General features: G+C 44.8%; 1 pseudogene; it reads left to right on the top strand.

The window, feature by feature from the left end:
- Nucleotides 1-22,328: 22,328 nt before the first annotated feature.
- On the top strand, nt 22,329-22,445 carry LOC137088869 (5S ribosomal RNA; annotated as a pseudogene).
- The last annotated feature ends 445 nt before the right edge of the window (nt 22,446-22,890 follow it).

Raw genomic sequence — 22,890 nt, 5'->3', positions numbered from 1 at the left:
AGCTACTGACTTACCCACTGATAGGCCGGCGGTCGATCTGTATTAGCACTTTCCTCACGCGACGGGCGAATCACTTTCCTCACAGAGCGACTCACTTTCCTCAGGCGGCAGGCGAATCGCTTTCCTCACTGAGCGAATCACTTTCCTCACGCGGCGGGCGAATCACTTTCCTCACCGAGCGACTCACTTTCCTCACGCGGCGGGCGAATCACTTTCCTCACTGAGCGAATTACTTTCCTCACAGAGCGAATCCCTTTCCTCACAGAGCGACTCACTTTCCTCACGCGGCGGGCGAATCACTTTCCTCACAGAGCGAATCACTTTCCTCACGCGGCGGGCGAATCACTTTCCTCACTGAGCGAATCACTTTGCTCACAGAGCGAATCACTTTGCTCACAGAGCGAATCACTTTGCTCACAGAGCGACTCACTTTCCTCACTGCAGCGCGCTGCTGCACACGTCATTATTTAGCTCCACTCACACGACACGCCCCCACCCGCTCGGCTTTTTTCGGAAAGACTCGGAACAGCGCATCTTTCTTATATAATTATAAAAAAAATAAAGACTTTTCGGAGATATGCAGGATGCAATGCTACTCTATAGGTACTCAAGATTGACATGACACTGACTGAAACTGAGTGTTTCACCCCCCCTTTAACTAGCTATTAGTGCTCACATTACTAGGAAAATATTAGGAAACCGATTGCCTTAATTCTCAAGTAAGCTGAACTTAACACTCAATCAAGTAAGCTTAATTGCATCAAGTTGTTCTTACTTAAACCATTCAAGTTGTGTCGACATAATTCTATCTGTGAGCTAAGGAAGTGTACTCCCAAAATGCATTGCAGCACGAATAAATTAATCACAGGGGAATTGTAACTCCTTTGTCAGTATAACCCCAATAACGACAGCAAATGAACTTGTAATGGTCTTAAGTGTAAAAAAAAACAATGTTACCATTGTTGTGTTTTGCATGCTGAGCATGGTCAATTGTTGGATATTGTCACAAATATAGAGGCATTATATCAACACATCTTAAGCCCCTTTCACACTGCACGTCGGACCCGCAATATTCCCGGAACATTGCCGGGTCGCCTTCTGTGTGAAAGCAACCACGTCCCGGAATTGATTACCGAATTGAACCGAATTGAACCCGGGTCGGGGACCTAGTAACATTGCGGGGTTCGATCCGGGATGAGCGCTGTGTGAACAAAAGCCAAAACTAATGCCGCAACGGATGTGACGTAGTGATGACGTAGTTATTGTAGAAACTCCTAGAGCAACAAGTTGCAGAACAAACTTGTTGCTCTACATTGTTTCATTGTACATTGTTTCGGCTTCACATTGTTTCCTACTCTCAGCAAGCTTTGCTTCCAGCGTACACGTTATCTCATTAACTCTCCGGAAAGAAGTCAATATAGAAAAACATGAAGTAATTTGAGCATTTAGCATAAACAACAATGCCTCTAGTTGCTGGTCAACAGCCATGTTAACAAAGCAATGAGGACACTTCCGTTTTGCCTTTCCTTATTCTTTGGCACCAATCTTTTTCGACTCGTACATTATATGTCACATCCTAGGCATGATTACCCCCCCCCCCCCCGTCTTTTAAACTATAACTTATAAAGCATAGGACCCTCGTAGCCAGGTTTATTATCACTGAGAACATAAATGTTAGGGGGGTTCGGGGGCATGCTTCCCCGAGAAAATATTGATTTCTATGATCTACATTTGTGTATTTTAAGATTTTCTTAAGGCCAAAAAATTAGATAACAATTGCTTGAAAACCATGTCACTCGTTGCCGCTGCGGATTGAAGAACACACTGACACAAAGAAAGACGGGACGAAGCCGTAGCCGAAGCCTCGCGCCAGTTTCATATGTTTTAAAGGTTAATCACATATTTTTTTTAGGGGGGGCTGAGGCATAAGTTCATAAAAAAGGGGCTAGTGACGCCCATGGTTATGACAGTATTACTTGATCAATTTACACTAAACGGCTATCTCTGATGTAATTTTTTTTTATTCAAATTAACTATGCTATAATGTTCTGCACCTGAAATAAATGAGCATGGCGTGTGGTCCGTCCAGTAGCCTACTAATATTCAGTGTAATGTTTTGCTCAACGTTATGATAGAGCGACCAGCTTAGTAGAGAACAATTAACCAATAAGTAGACTAACATACTTGTATATTTCGCTTTCTTTTTTATATTTCCTCTTTTTTCTTTGTACGATACTGCGCCCCTGATGGCTTTGACCTCTTCATGATGATGAAACTAAAGCATGGATGACGACGTTCCCTGCCACTCTCTACATAATCTCATTTTATTACAGCAGCGCCACTATCACCATGGCGACTTCACTCCAATAATCGCAACTAATCATAATGCCTCGAAATAGCAAAAGTATGAAATATTAATAATAAAATATATATGAAATAACTAAAAAAATTGTGTTGGGGCGGGGGCTCACTGGCGCCCCCCAGCCGTTGGCGCCCTAGGCGACCGCCTAGTTTGCCTATGAAATATTAATAATAAAATATATATGAAATAACTCAATCTTGTTGGGGCGGGGGCTCACTGGCACCCCCCAGCTGTTGGCGCTCTAGGCGACCGCCTAGTTTGCCTATGAAATATTAATAATAAAATATATATGAAATAACTAAAAAATCTTGGTGGGGCGGGGGCTCACTGGCGCCCCCCAGCTGTTGGCGCCCTAGGCGACCGCCTAGTTTGCCTATGCCTAGAAACGGCACTGTCCGGATGTCACGTGTCAACTCAATCCGTGACCGTTACGGGTTGTGTGTGAAAGTGCACATATTACGGTATTTCGCTGGCAATGTGAATGGACCAAATCTAGCGGCCCGGGAACAAATGCCGGGTCACATTATCCGTGTACTTGCCGGAATCGCAGTGTGAAAGGGGCTTTAGAGGGATCTTGAACAAGTTTTTTGTCACTGTTGATCGAAAATACAAACTTATCCAAATAAATTAGCATTAAAGAAATGTAGAACAAAAGTAAACCAAAGCTGGTTAAGTGAGTAACATGTAACAGTGACACTAACATTAGGCTATAATAATCAACATGGGCAAGATTATGTCCTAAAGGTTGTTGGCCAAAAACACAAGGCAATCTGCATTTTCTGGATCTAGTGCAGAGCGTTTTATAATTTACTATAATCCCCGCCATGGAGAAAACGCTTTCTGCTCTAACCGAGGTGCCTGGGATGCTCAAGTAGCATCGTGCCAGCTGGGCAATGTGAGAGTACTTAGACCCTGATGTCTTCCACCATGATAGTGGATCGCCATCAGTGGGTAGCGGGGTCTCACTCTCGTAGATCAGCATTTCTTGTTGCAACATATTGCCAATGTCCAAGGTAGGCTTACCACCCCATGCGTCTGCGGCTGTACCTTGGAGATCAACACTCCCAAAAAGATCGGCCATAGCACTGAGAGCGGTTTTCTCCTTGCACTGTGTCCCCTTCACCATGGCTGCTCCCTCCTCATCTTCCTCATAGCTTTCTTCCGCAATCTTGCGCGGCTAGGAACTGTGTACCTTGGCTCAAGCTCTTAAGGGTCCTGCACACTGTGCGATTTTTTAAAATCCTTTGCGAATGTCCCTTGTTAGACTGTATAAACATGATCGCCATGTCACACTGTAAGATCTCAGTTGACAGTAATGTCAGACTGCACAATAGTGAAGGCGAGCTAAAAACGGACGCGCGCAAGAAACTCACCCGGAGTTTTATATCATCAATGAATGACGCGTTCGGTGACGGTGAGCTGCATTACACGCGGGGCTGAAATGCTGGCTACAAAGAAATCTCTAGCTCTCGTTTTGGTCATAGTTTGTCTTGAAAAACAGAGATATTTGACTGTCGTCGTAGGAGAAGTCACACTGCAGGATTGTGTGCCAAATCTTCTGACACTGCCAGAATTTCGTCTGAGGTAAAATTTGATCGCAGCGCTCATTAATCGGCTGCCGGTGAACATATCAAACTAAAGACGTCAGAGTTTAGCCTAGGATCAGAGGAATCTTTTAGGATTTGCTAAATTTGTCCCAGACGGCCAAATCGTGGCCAAAATCGCACAGTGTGCACCCGGCTTTAGACAAAATCTTTAAAACCAGACCCCTGGGAGATGTTAATTGGTCTCATATCTTTGCAGATAAATTGTTTCAATTTGTCCGTAATCACTGCTTGGTGGGCAGCGGGTAAACCGCGTGATGAGGAGGAAGGCAAAAAAGCGGTAATCCTTGCCTGCTTCAACGGTAGTTGTCGATCGCACTCATACTGTTCGCCTAGCTTACCAGGGTGTACTGTTATCAGGTGTGCCCTCATGTTGCTCGTGATGGAGTGGTATTTCATTACAGCCTTACATATTTTGCAGATTACTGTCTTTTTACTTATTTTTCCATTTTTTGATGGGAAACCAAAAACGTTCCACACATCACTTCTAAGATTGCCAGGAGTGATGATCTCTGTCTCCTTGTGTTCACCGCTGTCTGCCATGTTTAGATTGTGGATCAGGAGTGACAAGCAATTTGTTACCACAAGTTCCTTAAAGATAGTCAACAAATTAAATTTTTTATTGTTTTTTCAACCCATTCGAATAGTAGTTTTAACATTTGATTAGTATTATTTTTTTTTAATATTCGAATTGTATTCGACTACCGAAATTCGTTCCAACAGCCCTAATACAGGTCCTGCTCAAAAATGTGCATATTGTGATAAAGTTCATTATTTTCCATAATGTAATTATAAAAAATTAACTTTCATATATTTTAGATTCATTGCACACCAACTGAAATATTTCAGGTCTTTTATTGTTTTAATACTGGTGATTTTGGCATACAGCTCATGAAAACCCCAATCTCAAAAAATTAGCATTGAAAAGGTTCTCTAAACGAGCTATTAACCTAATCATCTGAATCAACTAATTAACTCTAAACACCTGCAAAAGATTCCTGAGGCTTTTAAAAACTCCCAGCCTGGTTCATTACTCAAAACCGCAATCATGGGTAAGACTGCCAACCTGACTGCTGTCCAGGAGGCCCTCATTGACACCCTCAAGCGAGAGGGTAAGATACAGAAAAAAATTTCTGAACGTATAGGCTGTTCCCAGAGTGCTGTATCAAGGCACCTCCATGGGAAGTCTGTGGGACGGAAAAAGTGTGGCAAAAAACGCTGCACAACAAGAAGAGGTGACCAGACCCTGAGGAAGATTGTGGAGAAGGACCGATTCCAGACCTTGGGGTACCTGTGGAAGCAGTGGACTGAGTCTGGAGTAGAAACAACCAGAGCCACCGTGCACAGGCGTGTGCAGGAAATGGGCTACAGGTGCTGCATTCCCCAGGTCAAGCCACTTTTGTGCAACAGAGAAGCAGCACTGGACTGTTGCTCAGTGGTCCAAAGTACTTTTTTCGGATGAAAGCAAATGTTGCATGTCGTTCGGAAATCAAGGTGCCAGAGTCTGGAGGAAGACTGGGGAGAAGGAAATGCCAAAATGCCTGAAGTCCAGTGTCATGAACCCACAGTCAGTGATGGTCTGGGGTGCCATGTCAGCTGCTGGTGTTGGTCCACTGTGTTTTATCAAGGGCAGGGTCAATGCAGCTAGCTATCAGGAGATTTTGGAGCACTTCATGCTTCCATCTGCTGAAAAGTTTTATGGAGATGAAGATTCCGTTTTTCAGCACGACCTGGCACCTGCTCACAGTGCCAAAACCACTGGTAAATGGTTTACTGACCATGGTATTACTGTGCTCAATTGGCCTGTCAACTCTCCTGACCTGAACCCCATAGAGAATCTGTGGGATATTGTGAAGATAAAGTTGAGAGATGCAAGACCCAACACTCTGGATGAGCTTAAGGCCGCTATCGAAGCATCCTGGGCCTCTATAACACCTCAGCAGTGCCACAGGCTGATTGCCTCCATGCCACGCCGCATTGAAGCAGTCATTTCTGCAAAAGGATTCCCCACCAAGTATTGAGTGCATAACTCTACATAATTATTTAAAAAGGTTGACTTTTTTTGTATTAAAAACACTTTTCTTTTATTGGTCAGATGAAATATGCAAAAAAAATTTGAGATAGGAATTTTGGGTTTTCATGAACTGTATGCCAAAATCAGAATCAGAATCAGAAAGAGCTTTATTGCCAAGTGTGCCTTTCACACACAAGGATTTTTGTTTGGTGCTGAAGCTTCCAGTGCACATAAACAATTCAAATACAACACAGTAATAAAAAATTCTAAGAAGAAAAATATGAAGAAAAATATAAACAGTATAAGGTCACGGTTATATTTAGTCAGAAATACATAGATTATGAGCATTTACAGTATTTGGGTGGTAAGAATAAATATAAATAATAAATAATATAAGTGATCACCTGAGTTTAGGAGATATTGCACTAAAAAGTGGGAGTAATTGCACTTACAGGCATTTGCCTTGGGGGGTGGGGTGGGGGTTAACTGTTCAAGAGGGAAATGGCCTGTGGGAAAAAACTGTTCCTATGCCTAGATGTTCTAGTGGCCAGTGATCGGAGTCACTGTCCTGATGGTAACAGTTCAAACAGGAGGTTTCCGGGGTGAGTGGAGTCTGTCATGATTTTACCCGCTCTCTTCCTCACTCTGGAAGAGTACAGGTCCTGGAGGGTTGGCAGGTGGGCACCAATAATCCTCTCTGCAGTCCGGATGGTACGTTGCAGTCTCCTGATGTCTGATTTGGTAGCTGAACCAAACCAGACAGTGATGGAGGTGCATATAACAGACTCAATGACAGCTGAGTAGAACTGAATCAGCAGGTCCTGTGGCTGGTTGAACTTCCTCAGCTGATGAAGGAAGTACAGTCTCTGCTGAGCCCTTTTCACATTGTCATTCACACATTGTGAGTCAATGTGATTGTCCCACTTCAGGTCCTGAGAGATGGTATTTCCCAGGAACCTGAATGACTCCACTGCGTCCACAGTGCTGTTTATGATGGTGAGTGGGGGGAGTGCTGGGCGGTTCCTCCTGAAGTCCACTATCATCTCCACCATTTTGAGCGCATTCAGCTCAAGGTTGTTATAACTGCACCAGTAAGCCAGCTGTTCAACCTCCAGTCTGTAAGCAGACTCATCACCATTCTGGATAAGGCCGATGACAGTGGTGTCATCTGCAAATTTCAGGAGCTTGACAGAGGAGTCTTTAGAAGTGCAGTCATTGGTGTACAGGGAGAAGAGCAGTGGGGAGAGAACGCACCCCTGGGGGGGTGCCAGTGCTGATTGTAAGAGTGCTGGATGTGAGTTTACCCAGTCTCACTTGCTGCTGTCGGTCTGTCAGGAAGCTAGAGATCCCCTGACAGATTGAGGATGGTATGGAGAGCTGGGTCAGTTTGGCTGTGAGGAGATCAGGCATGATGGTATTAAACCTGATAACCGTCACAAGGACGAGGACGTGCTGAAGCTCTCTTTTCTTAAATTAGCTCAAAATTACTATCAGGTGTAAGTAATTACCTTGACAAACTATACATCATTAAAAAGATCTAAGACTAAAGTTTAATTTTTTTACCTCTGTTTTATTCTCAAAGTAGTATTATGACCGTAATGTGTTAATATGTGCCAGGAGTTATGAATATGATCTTGGGCGTCGCTACCTTTTGATTGTAATATGCGCGTCATTTGCTCCCATTCATAAAAAACTCCTCCTTGGTCGTCATGAAGACTCTCGACAAAACAACTTCCCTCAGGGTTTTTACTTCAAATGTGTGCAGATGTGGAGAAATATTGATAGATTCTCACATGTTTGATTCAAATTTCTATACAGAGAAGTATTATTTATTCAATATTTATCCAAAATCCGCAGATGTATGATTATGAGCCACCAGGCAAAGATGGCCTGTCTCAGGAGGGATCAAGTGAAGCTACGCTCAGGTACGGCAGCTGGGGCAGCAGTTACTGTCGCGCCGGCGGCTGAACCTGGTGAGACGGAGGAGGATCCGGGTCCGGAATCTCCCCACAGTACCTGGAACCTCCAAGCTACACAAATCCCCCCACCAAGCAGGAAATCGGAACATCGCAGGGTGAAGTGGCCTGCCGCAAATAATAAGGAGTGGCTTAAGTTGGACGAGGATGTAGACAAGTGTCTGGAATCCATCTCAAAGGGCAGTGTCGACCAGAAACTCCAGACCATGTGTACCATCATAATGAACATGGGGGTAGAGCGGTTTGGTGTCCAGGAAAAAAAGAGGAGATAGGAATCCAGCGAAGCTCAACAGGCGAGAAGCCATGATCAGTCAGCTGAGACAAGAACTAAAATCCCTGAGACGTCAGTTCAAGATGGCCAAGGAAGAGGAAAGGACTGCCTTGTCAGAACTCACAAACATCATAAGGAAGAGACTCATCTCACTGAGGAGAGCGGAATGGCACCGAAGGAAGGGCAAGGAAAGGGCTCGGAAACGTAGTGCGTTCATTGGCAATCCCTTCAGCTTTATCAAGGAACTACTGGGTCAGAAGCGAAGTGGCCACCTCACTCTCCCGGTAGAGGAGATTGACAACCATCTCCACACCACTTTTAGTGACACCTTGAGGGACCATGACCTTGAACCTTGCAGGGATTTGGTGGCGCCACCTGAACCAGGGATCCAATTTGACAGTGCTGAACCCACGCTGAAAGAGGTGAAAGAAGCCGTTACAGCGGCAAGATCCAGCTCTGCTCCCGGTCCCAGCGGGATCCCCTATAAGGTCTACAAGCAGTGCCCGCAGCTCCTCAGACGTCTCTGGAAGATCCTGAAGGTGATCTGGCGGAGAGGGAAAGTCGCTGCGCACTGGAGGTATGCTGAGGGAGTCTGGATCCCGAAGGAGGAGGGCTCTTGCAACATCGATCAGTTTGGCATCATCTCGCTGCTCAGTGTTGAGGGCAAGATTTTTTTCAAAATCGTGTCCCAACGTTTGACAGACTTCCTCCTGAAGAACTCCTACATTGACACCTCAGTCCAGAAGGGAGGAGTTCCAGGAGTACCTGGATGTCTGGAGCATACAGGGGTGGTGACACAGCTGATCCGGGAGGCTAAGGAGAGCAAAGGAGATCTGGCAACTCTCTGGCTTGACCTGGCCAATGCCTACAGGTCTATTCCAGACAAGCTCGTTGAAACCGCACTGGTAAAACACCATGTTCCTGTCAAGATCCGCATCCTCATCCTAACCCTAACATCCTCCTGGCATCAACTTGAAAAGGGGATAATCACTGGCTGCACAATCTCGGTATCTCTCTTCTCATTGGCCATGAACATGATTGTCAAGTCGGCCGAGGTGGAATGCAGAGGTCCCAAGTCAAAATCTGGGACCCGTCAGCCCCCCATAAGAGCCTTCATGGACGACTTGACAGTGATGACAACATCTGTTCCAGGGTGCAGATGGCTCCTCCAGGGGCTTGAACGGCTCATCTCCTGGGCAAGGATGAGCTTCAAGCCTGCGAAGTCCAGGTCTCTGGTCCTAAAGAAGGGTAAAGTGTCCGACCGTTTCCGCTTTACCCTGGGAGAGACCATGATTCCATCAGTGAATGAAAAACCAGTCAAGAGCTTGGGGAAGTTCTTTGATAGCTCCCTGAAGGACTCAGCTGCCATAAAACAAACCAAGTGCGACCTGACTACTTGGCTCATAGCAATCGACAGATCTGGACTCCCTGGAAAATTCAAAACCTGGATCTACCAGCACGGAGTCTTGCCAAGAATACTCTGGCCCCTGTTAGTCTACGAGGTACCAATATCAACAGTCGAGGTTCTAGAGAAGTCTATCAGCCAGTTCCTCAGAAAATGGCTGGGGCTCCCTCGGTCCTTGAGCAGCATTGCCCTTTACGGCCATTCCACCAAGTTGCATCTTCCTTTGAGTGGACTATCAGAGGAGTTTAAAGTCACCCGCTCCAGAGAGGTATTGATGTACAGGGACTCAAAAGACACAAAAGTAGCAGCAGCAGGAATCCTTGTGAAGACCGGGAGAAAGTGGCAGGCGCAAGAAGCCGTCACTAAAGCTGAGGCACGACTAAGGCACAAAACGCTGCTGGGCTCCGTGGCAATGGGAAGAGCAGGTCTTGGTTGTTTTCCCAAGCCACGTTACGATCTGGCTCGTGGAAAAGAGAGGCGCAGACTGATTCAGGACGAGATACGAGCAGAGGTGGAGGAAGAACGCTATACCAAAATGGCCAGTATGTCCAAACAAGGAGCGTGGACCAGGTGGGAACATGCAGATCCACGCAGAATAACCTGGGCAGAGCTCTGGAAAGCAGAGCCATTTCGGATCAAGTTTCTTGTCCAATCCTTCTATGACGTCCTCCCAAGCCCAGCCAACCTGCACACCTGGGGCCTGGTAGACACTCCTGAGTGCAAGCTGTGCCAGAAGAGGGGCACACTGGAGCACATTTTGAGCAGCTGCTCAAGAGCGCTAGGGGAAGGGCGGTATCGCTGGCGCCACGACCAGGTGCTAAAGGCCTTGGCGGACTCCATCTGCACAGCTATCCAGCTCAGTAAGACCCAGGCAGCCCCCAAACAAACAATCACCTTCATTAGAGCTGGGCAAAAAGAACAATTCCATCGGCATAGCTCTACGGGGGGGCTCCTCTCCACTGCTCGTGATTGGCAGCTTCAGGTTGACCTTGGAAGACAGCTTAAGTTCCCAGGCAACATCACAGTCACTTCTCTCCGCCCAGACATGGTGCTAACATCTGAATCTACCAAGCAAGTGGTTATCCTGGAACTAACTGTCCCCTGGGAAGACCGTATTGAAGAGGCCCACGAGCGCAAGAGGGCTAAGTACGCAGGGCTCAGCTCGGAGTGCCGTTACAATGGCTGGAAAACTCACTGCGAGCCAGTCGAGGTCGGGTGCCGAGGCTTCGCTGGCCACTCACTCCTGCGAACCCTCAAACTCCTTGGAGTGAAAGGACTGCAATTGAAAAGAGCCACCACGAACATCTTAGAGGCCGCAGAGAGGGCTTCTCGGTGGCTGTGCTGTGGAGCAACATGCCACTTGGACACAAGCCGGGGACTGATCACCCCCGGTTGGGTCGCCCGGGTGAGGGTGTATGAAGATTTAAGACCCGAAACACCCCATGACCCCGGGTTTTTCACTGATGACGTGTCCAAGTAGCACCAGAAGGTGTATTTAAACTCTATGAGCGCAGTAGACTGTGTTATGCTGTGTTTTCAATTCATTCTGGCAGCCGGAGGGCGCTGGAAAGCTGTACTACTGAAAATTCACTCCCATATGCATAGATGAAGAACAGACACACCATGTGACATTCAGGAAGTATCTGACATTACCAAAACAGCTTCCTGAGATCGCCAGATCGCTATTTTATGCAGATAGACACGTTTTAAGACAATAAACACACAATCGCGGCAATATATGGTTGGTCTGTGTTCTTTATGCCATGTTGGGTGGTTTCATAATAGATGATATTTATAATGCAATGCTATTCCACATAGCTTTTAGCATTGTATATTTTCTGTCAGATTTTTTGACCCGAAGCTACATGAGATCACATATTGTTATATAAAACACTTGACTTATAAATTATAAAGTGATATGAAGCAAGTTTTGAATAAAACATGATTTTAATCGTATAAATTGTTGTTTTGCTTGTGTGCTAAGCTAACATGCTAGCTTGCCCTAGATGCACCTGCCACTGAGTAAATACTTTATTTTTATGAACATTTTCTAAATGTAAAACTACTGAAATGCTTATTTGGACGAAATGCATTCGATAGAGTCTCAGTGAGGGTAAAGTGAGAGGTTTGATTTAGAAATGAGGTTTGAATAGAACAGTTTGAATAGAGAATCGTTAGTAATTATAATGCAGACAAAAGAATAATAATTAGAGCCATAACCAGTCCGCAGAAGTGTGAATGTGTGCCGGGGAGACAAACTGAATGGGGCAGTTTGCACCTCTAAACAATAGAGGCAATAGATTGAATGAAAGCTGAGAAGACATGGCAATAAACATCAGTTGATATTTTAGAGATATCTCAAAGTAAAATCACATGAAACGATCTTGTAAAACGTTTAATAAAATTCAGAGTATTAGACTGATCATCTTCAGATCTGAAATATAAAATGGTCAGACTTGTGGCTTTAGCTGTAGTGCATTTCTAGATTTCTCCAAGGCCCACTTCAATTTTATTTTCATAAAGATATATCATACAAATAAATTTCTAATAACTTTACAAAACTTTGAAACTTATTATAGCTTTTTTTTTAAAAAAAAAATATTATCATTTTGACTTTACAGTAAACTGCCAGGTGTCTGCTTTCAAATGAGACCATAATTATGCTTTTAGTGCAAAGGATTCACAAACTGTATTTGTTTTAGTCTGAGTATGCATTTCTTAGGTTTTTTTCAAAATTTCGGAGTCAGCTTAACAGGTTAAATGCCGAACTGAAGTCCACAAATAGGATCCTTGCATAAGTCCCAGGTCTGTCGAGATGTTGCAGGATATAATGCAGTCCAATGTTGACTGCATCATCCTCAGACCTATTTGCTCTGTAGGCAAATTGAAGAGGATCCAGCAAGGGTCCAGTGATGTCCTTTAGGTGGGCCAACACCAGTATTTCATATAACTTCATGACAACAGACGTGAGAATGACAGGTCTGTAGTCATTTAGTTTTTTTGGGGACGGGAATGATAGTGGAGCGTTTGAAGCAGCTGGGAACTTCACACTCCTCCAATGATCTGTTGAAGATCTGCGTGAAGACTGGGGCCAGTTGGTCAGCCCAGGCTTTCAAACAAGCAGATGAGATGCCGTCTGGGCCTGAAGCTTTCTTGGTCTTCTGTTTTTTGAAGACTCGGCTCACGTCCTCCACACAGACCTTTAGCTCAGGTTGGATGGCAGGAGGGGGGAGGAGAGGGGGTGCAGGAGGTGATGGTGAGGGTGTGAAGTGCAGATCAGAGCGGGTGTGAGACTGGGCTTTTCAAACCTGCAGTAGAATGCATTCAGTTCGTCAGCCAGTTGTGGATTCTCTACAGCTCGGGGGGATGGTGACTTGTAGTTGGTGATGTTCCTCAGGCCTTTCCAGACTGATACAGGGTCGTAGGTTGAAAACTGTTTTTTCAGCATTTCAGAGTAGCTTGTTTTAGCAACTCTGATCTCCTTTGTCAGTCTGTTCCTGGCTTGGTTATACAAGATCTTATCCCCACTTCTGTAAGCATCCTCTTTGGTATGACAAAGCTGTTTGAGTTTCCCAGTAAACCATGGTTTATCATTAGTGAATGATAAGAATGACCAGGTAGGAATGCATGTATCCTCATAGAAACTGATGTATGATGTTACAGTATCTGTGAGCTCATCCAGATTGGTGGTAGCTGCTTCAAAAACAGTCCAATCAGTGCAATCGAAGCAGGCTTGTAAGTCCTGCTCTGCTTCATTAGTCCATCTATTTACAGTCCTTATTACAGGTTTAGCTGATTTCAGTTTCTGCCTGTAGGTCGGTATAAATGAATATGAGTGATATGCATCTTTTATTGTTGTATAACAGTGGTCCAGTATATTACTGTCTCTGGTGGGATATGTAATGTGCTGTCGGTATTTTGGCAGTTCACGGGAGAGATTTGCTTTGTTAAAATATCCAAGAATGATTAAAAGAGAGTCTGGGTACCTTTGTTCTGTTTCAGCTATTTGTTCAGCCAGCTGTTGCAGTGCTGCGTTCACACAGTGTCGCGTCTGGAGGAATGTAAACATTCACGAGAACGAACGAGGAAAACTCGTGGCGAGTAGAAAGGTTTATGGTTTATGAAGAGCGCCTTTAAATTACACCGATGCTCCGAAGCTTGCTTCAAACTCGAATGGTCCTTGAAATGAACCACTGCTTCGGAGCTTGTATCATTACGTCACTAGTCACGTGAAAATGCCTTCTGAATTAAACAAACTGCTTCACACCTGTAGTGAACCACCTGACTGCTTTCACAGACCAATCAGTGTTGACAGGTTTGAAACCTGCCGGCTGTATTTCTTATGTGCTTTCACACATGATACTGCCATGCTAAAATATATATAAATAAATAAAACAAAAAATAAATAAATAAAAAACAATTTTACTGAAATTCTATTGGATTTAATGGCTTTCATGGGAATTTTATTGGTTGTAATGGGAATTATTGTGGTCTCTGCGGGTCTCTTCTGATATGTTTTGGGTTCTATTGGTGGGGGCATCACATCCTAATGGAATATGTCCCACACACAAAGAAAAGAAAATCTGTAGTGGTTAAAATTGTAAAAGCCAACGGTTCCTATTGGTATTTTAATATAAACCATTAGAATTTCTGTGATGGTTTCCAGCTTTTTAAAGCTGGTCTGATCTTCTGTCCTTGTCTAAAGAAATAATTACACACGCACACATCATTAATGTTTTATTATCAAGGTTTTGTTTTATTATGAAATTCCTCAGTATCTGTAAAATGTACCTACATAAATGAGTTTCACAGCACTAACACTGTTTCAGCTTCGATCGCCTCGGTAAACACGTAATAAACGGGCCGTGAACATAAGCCTACTTGCATTTTATGGTTGTCAGCTTTGTTGCATTACATTTACTTCACCAGGAGATGGTGCTGCAATTTCTATCTGAATGAAGCTTCGAGTAACGAACCATTTTCGACACAATTGTATCAGAAAGCAATAATGCTTTGAAACGCTTCATTTGGCCATCACTAGTCTCAACATAAGAAAACTAAGGTGAAGACTCAGATGCGCAAAAATGTGATTTATTATGAAAATAAACATTAATACAAAACAAAACCCACGAGGGGGAAAAAACACAATCAGAACTGTAACATAACTCAAAAACATACCAAGAGGGAAATCACGGGAAATTGTAAGACATAGACATAACAAGGATCCAACACAGACTGACAAACACAAGGAGCTTATAAAGGGAAGAAATCAAGAGGGAACAGGTGGGAGAAATCAAACACTAATCAGATGAAAATGGGAGACGGATCAGACAATTACATGAGCACATGCTCAGAATAACCAAACCCACATGTGCACACAAGACAGGACAGGTATGTGACACATAACTCATAAAAATGTATGAAGTCAGCTTATGTGACGCTTTCCCAAAGTATTTAGTTGTATTTTCAATAACATACAAGATGACTGGAAAATGAGTGAATGCAGCTAAGAGGAACGATGACCGCAGAAGTGGAGGAAAGGAGTGAAAAGTCTATTAAGAAGTCTATTAAGTTATTGTCTAAACCCCTCACAGCCCCGTAGACTAGTAGTATAGCTAGCCTTCCGTTGAAGCTGCCATTTTACAATGGATCATAACTTTGACTGATGTGGGTCATCAGCCAATTACAATTTGATGTGTAGTGATAGAACCATACTACAGTATGTGGGTCATCAGCTGTGGGAACATTGGTGGGTTGTGTGCGATCTATGTAAAATAAGGTATTGTTTTTTTCTTTGCGTGTCTTTTTCAAGGTGATTTTTTTGGAGAGAAGTACGATCATTTCAAAGGTAAGACCTACACATAAGCCGGATGGCCTGACCAAGGCCGGGAAATTATTTGTGCGGCACTTCACTGAGGGTAACTATGACCCCTATGACCAGGGCTGAGCTGAGCCAGCGCTGATGATGGGCTGCGTTCTAGTGGGCTTTGTGTGCATCATGATGTCAAGCCGGTAGCTGACAAGCTGTGTTTTTTCTGTGTTTCTTTTGATGTTCTTGTTGGTCTGTGTTTTTGTTGTTTAAGTGAGATCATTTGTGTCAGTGAATTGATTTTGATTAATTTCACCAGTTGCCTAAACATGCAGTGTGTGACCTTTGAATACCAGACAGATTTACTTAAAGAGAACAATTCACCAGGCAGAGTTTTAATGCAACAACTTAACTTTTATTCTCCATAAGGCAGGGGAGAAAACTATAACTCAGGCTTTTCCTTTCCTAGGAAGCTACAAATGGCATCACGGTTATTTCTGGAAGGGAGAGGTAGAAGAGATGTCGGGTTAGTAAGGGAGGTTCAGACTACTCCCATCCTCTGCTTAGGCCTCTATTCTCCAGGATATGGTGGGATAAGATCACTCCACTGGGTGTGCAGTATTATCATACAGCATACAGCCTCTGCTCACCCTCCTTTATGTGGCTGCTAATTGCCCTCTAATCCTCTGGTAATGCTCTCCATGGTGCTGCAGGTGAATGTGCTGGGTTGGGTGTTGTGTGGGGCCATGTTTCCTTCTGGCCCCCACAAGTGGTATCAATGAATAGTTTAATTGCCTTTTCGTTTTGTGTGTACTTTTTTTTGTTTCTTGCTCCCTTTCCAAAAAGCACTTTGAAAACGGGGTAGATAACAGTAGTGCATAAAGTGCATGACTGTATTTTCAATGTATCGGTGTGTGTGGTCTTATGGCAGCAGCATGGAGTGTGTTGATCGTTAGTGAAGGTCCTGACTGAAACCCCACGGTTCGCGTACTGTGTCTGTTTCAGTAAATATGAATATGGACCTTAATCAAGGACAAATGAGGATGACATGAGAGACTAACATTAGTGTGGATGCCACTCTTTTTATGATGTAAAGAGTACATCAGGTGTTATGGGAAGTTTTCCCGGTTCCGGCTAACATAGTTAATGCAGCCTAACAATCAGTCAATTGATTTGAATAATGAGAGTTAAAAATGTTCTATGTGTATGCCATAGTAAAGAGATGTGATTTTAGTCTAGATTTAAACTGACAGAGTGTGTCTGCTTCCCGAACAATACTAGGAAGTCTGTTCCAGAGTTTAGGAGCTAAATAGGAAAAGGATCGGCCGCCTGCAGTTAATTTAGATATTCTAGGTATTATCAACCAGCCAGAGTTTTGAGACCGCAATAGACGTGATGGAGTATAATGGGTTAAGAGCACATTAGAGCTTGATGTCGAACAAACATTCAATTTGGATCCAACTTTTGTTTTGAGTTAAAATCCAGCATCTGACCGAGTCTACATCCTGTGCAAGCTGGTATAGTTTGATGATGGATGATAAGGGGGATCTTAATATTACAGATGCTGATGTAAAACAGAGTCTCAGGAGAACAGGAGAATGGACGCTGACGACTGAAGACAGATGATCAAAGACTAGTAAGTAGTACAGGTATGTAATTCAGGCTTTTCAGTGTATACAATGACGAGACTACACGTGTGATGTGGATTATGACTGCTGATGTAGGGTGAAATAGCAAGTGTAATTGCTGGCAGGTGCGGTTGATGGTGAGCAGGGAGGATTCTGGGAGGTGTAGTGCTGAGGAGACAGGCATGATGAATGGAGCTTGTGACAACTATGTAGTAGGGAAGTATGTGATTTTGAATGCAGCCACTGAGATGCCTGGTGTTGCCCTCCCCCCGTCAGCACGCCAAATACACGTTTAAATTTACTCTATAATTAATAAATACATTTAATAAATGTAATTTAAAATGTAATAATAAATGTAATTTAAGAGTGAACTCGTGAAACAGGAGTTGTTGTAAACAAGCCAAAATACATGAGAGAGGATGATTAAAATGTAAAACTTTGCTCATATCACTGAAGATAATCTTAAAACAGATATCAGAATAGATCCCAGATCTCCAGACTTAAAGGGGTCATATAATGCCATTTTTGTACAAGTTAATATGATTCTTTATTGTCTAAATGAAAAGTTTGTAATATACTTTAATTAAAATTATCCTTAAGAAAACACTAATTTTACCTGGTCAAAAACAGCTCTGTTTTCACCAAGCCATTTTAGTGCATACATTAAATGATAATGAGCTTTTCAAACGGTACACTCATTTCTTCTGGAGGTGCAGCAGGAACACGAATAGTTGGTACCGATCTTTTTGAAATGTCCTGCATAGGGACTCCAGAGAGAAGGGCGACCGAGGAGGCCATGCCCCTGGTGGGGTGGTCCCTCATGGCTATAGGTGAAGGCAGATTGCGCACCTTATATGCCAAGGCTATAGCCTGCACAATCCAATTACTAATAGTAGGGGTAGATGCAGGCAACCCTTTCTTGGGCGAGCCAAAACACACAACAGCTGGCCTCTCCAGGACCCCTGGGAGCAGAGCGATCAGGGGGAATGCATACAGACGCAGCCTTGGCCATGTCTGAACCATGGCATCCAACCCCAGTGAGGCTGGATGTGTAAGGGAAAACAACAGTGGACAATGGGACGTCTCTCAAGGTGCGAACAGATCCACTTCCACTGGGCCGAACGTTTTGCATATCGACTCCACAACCTCGAGGTCTCGACAGGATGTCTGCTCCCTGATTCTGTATCCCCGGAATATTTCACATTGCCCTGAGAGATAACAATTTATCTTGTGACCACAGGAGAATGAGATGCGCCAATCTGCACAGAGAGCGTGATCTTAACCCCCCCCCCAGCGGTTCAGGTAGGCCACGACTGCCATATTGTTTGTGCGAACCAGAACGTGGTGCCCGCAGAGTTCGGGAAAAAACTCCTCAGAGCTTTGTAGACTGCCATCATCTCCAGACAATTTATGTGCCAGGACGAATGACGGTCCTCCCACGGACCTCTCGCAAAGTGGCCTTCCATGGCCGCGCCCCAACCAGTGAGGGAGGCATCTGTTGAAATGGTTTTCCGGCAACATGATGCTTCCAGCACTGGCCCCTGGGACAGAAACCAAACGTTCTTCTAGAGCCCGAAGGCATCAGGGCATTACTGTGATCATACGGATAGGGTTTCCCTTGGGTCTTTAGCCACCACTGTAGGGCCCTCATGTGCAACAGGCCGAAGGGAATTACGTTGGACGCTGCTGCTAAGTGCCCTAACATTTTCTGGAAGTGTTTTACAGTGATACTGTGGCCCAGCCTTTTTCCTGAGACTATCGCCAGAATGGTCTCGACTCGCGCGGGCGATAATTGTGCCCGCATCGAAATCGAGTCCCATATTATCCCCAGAAAACTTGTCTTCTGAGACGGCGTCAAGACGCTCTTTTTTTGCATTGAGTCTCAGCCCCAAGCACTGAATGTGGGCCAGAGCTACATCTCGATGTTGAACTCCCATTTCGTATGACTGTGGATTAGCCCTGAAGTCTTAATAGAGCCAGAGCTGCATCCATGCACTTGGTGAAAGTGCAAGGGGAAAGAGCTAGACCGAACAGAAGTACACGATATTGTACCTTTTTTGGAACTATAAAGTACCGGTTGTAGAACCCGGCCTCCCTCTCTGACTGCGGAACCATTTCTATGGCTTCCTTTGCCAGCAAGGGTTTTACTTCTTGTTCTATTACCCAAACCCGCTCTGGCACCACTGCAGTTCATGTCACCCCGTTGAATTTCAGACGAGGCTGACCAAACTGCAGTCTGTACCCTATTTCTACAGGACCCATGTGATACATTCGGAAGGCATTTTCATGCGCCGAGATAATGTACTAAGGGAATCAGCCTCTTGGGTATTAACTGAGCCTCGTTCCCAGCCCCCTGAAGCAGATGCCCGGCAGGGAGCAGCTGGAAATGATTTTCGGTGTGTGGACACACATGCTGCCCAGTCACAGGTCTTTTTCGAGGCGACTGGAGCAGCACCTGTCCATGGTGTAGCGACAATGGGAGATGGTAGTGAGTTAATAATTAACCATATGACCGAATGACCAGAGCTCAGATAATCACGTATCCTGGGATGATGTAATCACCCTACAGAGGTCCCTTGTACTGCAACTATACTACTAATTAACTGATGAGGCGCCACATTATAATCCCCAAAGAAAGGATTTTGTGTGCTAAAGTCCTGGACACCTTAGGCCTTTTGGGTTGCAGCATACACGTCATCCAAACAACCCCCCTGCTTTTGACCTCTGACCCATACACACACACATACATAGAGAAACTGCTCTGAGAACACACAGATCAGCAATATATGGACTTTTAGATTAAATTACCTCTTCAATGTACCAAATATATGTATTGTGATGATGCAATGTTTTATATGATGTTTTGAAGTAACTTGGACGTTTACTGAGTGTAAAATCAACTTCTGTAGGCTAGTAACTGTAAATTCTGTATATCTGCATTCTCGAATGTCAATACTGTCGTTCATGGTATCATTGGAATCGCAGACGCCCAACGGCGACGATTTCGGTGCTTAAATATGCAACAAAATCATCAATATGAAACTATACACTTTCCGGGAAAAGAAAGAAAGATCGGCTCTTAATAACTCACCCATCTTTGTTTGAGTCACAAGGAAGTGGGGGCTTTCAATAGGAACAGAGGGGGTCTTGTGACCACTCATCTCCTGATTTAATTATCTCCGCCTATTTCATCTATAAAAACCTAGACCCACAATGTCTCTTTGCGAGCACCTTCCGCCAAAGACAGACCCACGCTTCGGCGCTTCCAACTCGAGAGATGGGATGAAGAGATGAACGATTGAGCACGAGAGCGGGCAAGGAGAGATGGGCAAACCTGCCCGAGAGACACACCAGCAATCACGCCCGGAAAACTCCTCCAAGAACGCCATCCAAGCTTCGTTGCCTTGAGGAGAACCTTAAGAAAATGCAACAGACCTACACACCTAAAACTTAAATGCAAGTATCCTATTTCGCAATCAAACTGCGCTTAAAGGTTGTCTTGACCATTCCTGTTTACGGGAATAGTATGAATTTAACTGGGGCCTCTTGGAAAGAACTGCGTGATAAAAGTTGTCTCCATCTCTCTCTCTTCTCTCTCACTCTCAGTCTCTCTCTCTCTCTCCCTCTCTCTCTCTCTCTCTCTCTCTCTCTCTCTCTCTCATTCTATGTTACTTTTGTTTTATTCGTCAAGTTTAGATTTTTCCTTGTATGTTGTTTGTTTTGTTACCCACATATATGCATTTTTTACCCTGTGTGAAATCGTAGTTTTGTATACTCTAGTGTCTATTAAAATCCAATAATTACATTGAAGTGAATGTCTTGCTTATGGATTTGAAGTCACTGATGACATAAGATCTTAGCTTCAAATTAAGCTTGATTTTGTGTTACTATTTCAGTAATACAAATTGTACAAACTTATGAAATATTATTTGTCCTGATCAAACAGATTAAAATTTCTTCGAGTTTGTAAGATTGATACTCGATGAAGAAATCCCATTTTCCCCTCGCGAGACGAGAGAAAAATCTGGATGACTGAAATCGACTTTGATAATAACAGGATTAAAAGTCCCGTTATAAAGTTAATAACTAATGTACAACCAGCGAGTCACATTATAGACTCATGAATATGAGTCCCATTTAAATAAATTATTCCCCGAGACTCGTTATTGTTACAATGGTAAAACCATGTGGCCCGAAGCATCTGTGACGGCGCGATTACTACATAGTTTTCCCAAGAGTGCTGCACGGGATGCAACCTCAGTTGCCCCCGCGCGGGAGGGACAGCTCTCAGAAGTCCTGCCGCAGCTAGGACTTCTTCCCAGCAGCCTTCTTAGCCAGAAAGTTGTTCCTCAGATAGCCCTTCGGTATCAAAGACTGCTGGTGAGAGCGCCGCCTTTGTTGCCAGGCTCCCGGGGGAGGGGCTCTAAAAGCGACGCTCTCTTTCTGCACCTGCCGGTGCGAGGAGCTGGATGACGGCTTCCCAGGCTTTGAGCGGCGAGGGAGGAATTTGCCGGAAAGCTGCCGATTGCTTTTTTGCCTCCTGGAATCTGTCGACGACGGTGTTAACAGCATTGCCGAACAGACCCGAAGGCGAAATCAGGGAATCTAGGAGGAGGGTTTTACCCTTCTCCTTCATCCCCGAGAGATTTAGCCATAGGTGTTTTTCCACAGTCACCATTGACGCCATGGAGCGGCCGATGGCACGGGCCGTCTCCTTGGTGATGCGGAGAGACAGATCAGTCACTTTCCGTAGCTTTAAAATATCCTCTGGATAGGGACCCTCGCCCTCATCTAGCACCCAGCAGGCTGGGTGAGTGGATTTCATGCGTTTCTTGTGGCCAATCGTTTTTTAACTTGGCCACTGCACGGGTCAGTACCTCTACCAGCTCCTCATGGACGGGTGGATGAAGTGGCGACACATGAGCTTCACCACCCGCCTCGATGTCAAACTTATCCAGTTCCTCAGAACCGGAGAGCATGAGCATTGGACCGCCCACCCCGGGGGAAGATGCCGCAGCGCAGGCTTCCACGCGAGGAGGGAGATCATCTGAACTGTCAGCGGATGATTGAGAAAGTGCCTCGGCAGTCTCAAATCCAGTTGTGAGCCCCATGATCTGCAACACCGGGCCGCCTCAGCAGCTGCGGGCCCAGAACCATGGGGCTCACGGCCAGCTGCGAGCGAAGAACCTTTAACGTCAGCTTCTCACAATGCATACAGGCGGCTCCCTCGAGAGCTGCCCTAGCATGCTCACACAACGAACCAGCAGCCATATCACCCTGTAGCCCAAGACTGGTTTCCCACTGAAGCTAAGCAGGGCTGAGCCTGGTCAGTACCTGGATGGGAGACCAACTGGGAAAACCAGGTAGCTGCTGGTAGAGGTGTTAGTGAGGCCAGCAGGGGGTGCTCACCCTGTGGTTTGTGTGGGTCCTAACACCCCAGTATAGTGATGGGGACACTATACTGTCAAAAGAGCACCGTCTTTCGGATGAGACGTTAAACCGAGGTCCTGACTCTCTGTGGTCATTAAAAATCCCAGGATGTCTTTCGGAAAAAGAGTAGGGGTGTAACCCCGGCATCCTGGCCAAATTTGCCCATTGGCCCCTGTCCATCATGGCCTCCTAATAATCCCCATATCCTGATTGGCTTCATCACTCGCTTTTCATCACAGCGCTTTTCAAGGCACTTAAAGCACTTTACATTGAAGTGGGGAATCTCCTCAACCACCACCAATGTGCAGCACCACCTGGATGATGTGATGGCAGCCATATTGTACCAGAACACCCACCACACACCAGTTGATTGGTGGAGAGGAGACCGAGT

The sequence above is a fragment of the Pseudorasbora parva genome, chromosome 1, assembly GCF_024679245.1.
Source record: "Pseudorasbora parva isolate DD20220531a chromosome 1, ASM2467924v1, whole genome shotgun sequence".
Classification (NCBI taxonomy): Eukaryota; Metazoa; Chordata; class Actinopteri; order Cypriniformes; family Gobionidae; genus Pseudorasbora; species Pseudorasbora parva.
The sequence above is the reverse complement of the archived record's forward strand: the minus strand, read 5'-3'. Positions and strand labels throughout refer to the sequence as shown.